General features: G+C 33.8%; 2 non-coding genes across 2 annotated transcripts; one reads left to right on the top strand and one right to left on the bottom strand.

Moving 5' to 3' along the window:
• Positions 1 to 2,950: 2,950 nt before the first annotated feature.
• On the bottom strand, positions 2,951 to 3,021 carry TRNAC-GCA (transfer RNA cysteine (anticodon GCA)). Its single transcript has one exon. It is a non-coding gene; the product is annotated as a tRNA-Cys (tRNA).
• A 754-nt stretch (positions 3,022 to 3,775) lies between these two features.
• On the top strand, positions 3,776 to 3,863 carry TRNAS-GCU (transfer RNA serine (anticodon GCU)). The gene has a single exon. It is a non-coding gene; the product is annotated as a tRNA-Ser (tRNA).
• Positions 3,864 to 4,061: the final 198 nt, after the last annotated feature.

Below are 4,061 nucleotides of genomic sequence, written 5' to 3'. Positions count from 1 at the left end.
ATCTGACCCGCCCATGCCTGTTTACTGTTACCTGTCAGCTTTTCCTTGTTTCCTGCAGCTGCCATATCTTTTGATATCTTTTGCTTTTGGAATCTTTTGCTTTTTGAGATCTTTTCCCCTTTTCTAGGGATTGTGTTCTCTAGGGTTTCCCTATAAATAATAATGTTATTTTCCTAACACTACACACACAAAGCACTTAAACTCTCCTGTTCTTCCTTGCTCTCTGCCGTTGATCCTCTGTCGCCTCCCTCTCTGCCTCCGTCTTCCTCCCTGTTCTGCCCTGCTTTTCCGGTAATATATATTATATATAATAATTTACTTATTAATTATGCTAACTTATAATCAAGACTTAAAACAAATCGTTAAAACGATAATCTTTAATTATAGGATAACTTTGCTTGTTAAGAGTTGGTTCTTGCATTATCTTTCAACGCATCTTTATCAAGTGAGTAATCTCGTACCTAATCCCTTTTTATTTTTAATGTTTTGGGATGTTCATGTGTTCATACAAACTTAGAGTCTTAAACTTGTTTATGAACTTTAGTCGCGCAGTATCCCATGTGTTGAGGACGTTTACTTGGCTGTTTATTTGTATGTGTGTATCATTAACCGCTTTGTTCGGCCTATTCCGAAGTTTTCATGGATCCATTAGATGAACACGGGAGACCTATCGTTTACGGTTTTCTTTGTTTACACTTGCACAGATGTTTTCTTGTTTTTGTGCTCATTTGGGAGCACGGATTGAACTATGAACTATGATCTATTTAGGCTTGATCACAATCTGATTGCACCCTTGTTAAACACCAGACATACACGTGTTGCGCGCAGATTTATTGTTATCTATGTATTATCTATTAAACTTGATTTCTCACCAACACGCAAGTGTTTGACGTTTTATTTTAACACATGTTCAGGTTTGCTGTAGCTACATTTGGAGCTTGTGGACACGTAGGACGTTTTTACTTTTGGACCTAGATTAAAATGTATCAAGACAAGTTATTGTTGTTCGAATATTTTGCCCTATAATATATTGAATTATGTTGCTTTATGATTACTTTGCGCGTGCGCGAATGAATGTATTTATTAAATATTGACACCCAAATAGTGTCACGAGTAATGAAACAATATGTGGCGCCCCGATGTATAATCCGCCTTTGGTCGGGGTGTTACATCTTACAACCGACACAATCCTCTGTTCTTGGAGCAGAAGCTATTTGTTTGGCTTTACATCCGTCCCAAGGGATCATTTCTAAAACATCCGTAGGACAGGCTCGAACACATTGAGTACACCCGATACATGTATCATAAATCTTTACTGAATGCGACATTGGATCTATCTATTTTTGAACGCGATAAAGTTTCAATCTAGTAAATTGATAAATGAATTATATATTTAAATACTAATACTAGATGAATCGATGAGTTCCCCGTTTTTTTCTCTATTTCTGGATTGACAGTGCCAAAATACTTTGATTTCTTATCTTTGTGATAACATGATCATATCTTACATGGCAGACATGCTAATTGAAATTAATTTACTAATTGAAATTAATTTATGAAAATTATAATGTGATAATTTATATTATAATATTACTTATTCAATAAATTTGATTGATTTATACGAGTTGATTTTCTGTTACGATAAATTGATGAAACAATAGCGAGTCCAATAGCGGCTTCAGCAGCTGCAATAGCTATAACAAAAATAGAAAAAATGGATCCTTTTAGTTGACGACTATCAAAAAAATCAGAAAATGTTACAAAATTGAGATTAACCGCATTTAATATAAGTTCAAGACACATAAGAGCCCTAACCATATTTCGACTTGTAATCAATCCATATAGACCAACAGAAAATAAATAAGCACTCAAAAAAAGTACCTGTTCGAGCATCATTAACCAACTCCTTATAAATCTCGATTCATTTCAATTTGAACAACAATTTAACCAATTGGATTGACTAGAATATAACGAGTAATGCAACAAAGTAGGGGATAAAATTCATAATAATGGTGCTTCGACTAAATTAGGAGTGCTTCTAAAGTCCACTTCTTCCCCATACTACGAGTGAAAGGGAAAATGTAAAGACTACCATTAAAGCAGCCCAAGCGAGACTTACTATATCCATGTGAATTATGTCCCTTATCTCTATGATAGAATTATTCCATTATTGCTCAATAATAATAGTAGAATAAATGGTCCAGAGTCAAAAAGGGATTCTGGGCGAACACTATTGATGAACCAATCAAAAAATCCATTTCAAAAATTTCTATATGATTTATAATCGGGAAAGACTAAACACAAGTAAAATAAAAAATCAAAACTACAAAGGAATGTTACTAATGGAACATCTAGTAATAAAATAAGAGGGCACATTCCTTTTTTTCTTGCCCTTCAAAGTAAAAATAAATCAATTGCTATCTATTACAAACTTTTTCCTATTTGATCTAATCCGTACCCTTTCCCGATTGTCTCTCTGAAGGAGTTGGGAGATAGTATATTATACTTTTGACGAGAGGTTAAAAAAAAAAGAATCATTTTTTTCATGTTTTTTTCTATAAATTATCCATCTCAATCGATTGAATGCCTGAACACTCAGAGATTCTCGCGAGCCTATATATGTAGATTACACAGTATAGAAATAGAAAGAACTTCCCCCAACCAGTAGTTAAATTATCTCCAATCAAGACCCAATAAGTAGACATTACATTAGTAGTAGAAAGGAATCGAGAAGTCTTGCTTCGACCATTAAAATCAAACATTAAAATCAAATCTTTCTTTTCATTTTGGATTCAAAGATTTCCGATTTCCAATCTTTTACAAAATCCCCAGAACGGATGTTTAGAATCAACCAAGTATTAACAGTCCCCTTATTCTGTTCTGGCTGGGTAAAATTAGGTTGAGTTATATCAGCAGAACAGAATAAGAGATTCCGATTCGTTTGCTGATGAGGCGGCACCCGGATTTGAACTGGGGAAAAAGGATTTGCAGTCCCCCGCCTTACCACTCGGCCATGCCGCCAAAACGATACACAATAGGAGAAATTTTTACCTTTTTTGTTGGATTACTCAATTTTAGTTTATTGTACTTGCATCCCCTTTTGAATCCTTTTTCTAACTAAACTTATCAAAATTAGAAAAAAACCCTTTTCCCCCTTTTGATTGTCCCTTCGATTGATTGTATAGTATCTCAAAACACACAATGCCAAAAAGCTTCCCCTCACTTTTCTATTGAAAAATCAAATGTATATTTTCACTCAAAAAAACCAAAATTTATGACAAACGGGATATTCGTTGACTGAGAATTCGTCAATGATTCTTGGATTTGAATCTAAAATTTGGTTTGCCAAACGACATAAGAAAATACAAATTGATACATACTTGATTTATCCTTTTCTTGATTTATTCTTTTGAATCAAAAATCCTTCTCAATTTCCATTATAACAAAAATGATAAGTATATGTAAACCCCAGAACGGAAATTGTTACACGGGTACTAAATTGGCTATTTAGAGTATGTTGCCTATAAATAAAAAAATGAAGGGAATTTTTTGTAACAAAAAAAGGCCCGGCTGGGTATTGACCGGGCCAGGCCAAAAAGGCACTTCGAATAAAATAAAAGCAAGAAGGTCTTCTTTTTTTATCTTTCTATTTTGATCTTTCGAGCATCTAAATGGAATTGCTAATTCTATAATAACGATAAAGAATGTGAAAGAAATACTTAATTTAATCCTTACTTGATGTGTAATGTAACATAGTAATTATCTTTTTCAATTGGGAGAGATGGCTGAGTGGACGAAAGCGGCGGATTGCTAATCCGTTGTACGAGTTATTCGTACCGAGGGTTCGAATCCCTCTCTTTCCGTTGATGACTTTCTATTTTTTTTCTAGTTAAGTGTGTGGAATAGCTAAAAGAAAATAAACATATGAAGAAAATTGTAAAATAAAGCAAGAAAAACAATTTATTCTTCACGTCCAGGATTACGTCCTGGATCATTGGATAGGAATCCAAAGATGAAGAGAGAAACAAAGAATATTACTACTGTGTAAACGAAAAGTTTGA

The sequence above is a fragment of the Bidens hawaiensis genome, unplaced genomic scaffold (assembly GCF_021521415.1).
Source record: "Bidens hawaiensis isolate Kalapana, Puna unplaced genomic scaffold, B.hawaiensis_p1.1 tig00051495_1, whole genome shotgun sequence".
NCBI classification, from domain to species: domain Eukaryota; kingdom Viridiplantae; phylum Streptophyta; class Magnoliopsida; order Asterales; family Asteraceae; genus Bidens; species Bidens hawaiensis.
This window is presented reverse-complemented; position numbering and strand designations above follow the sequence as displayed.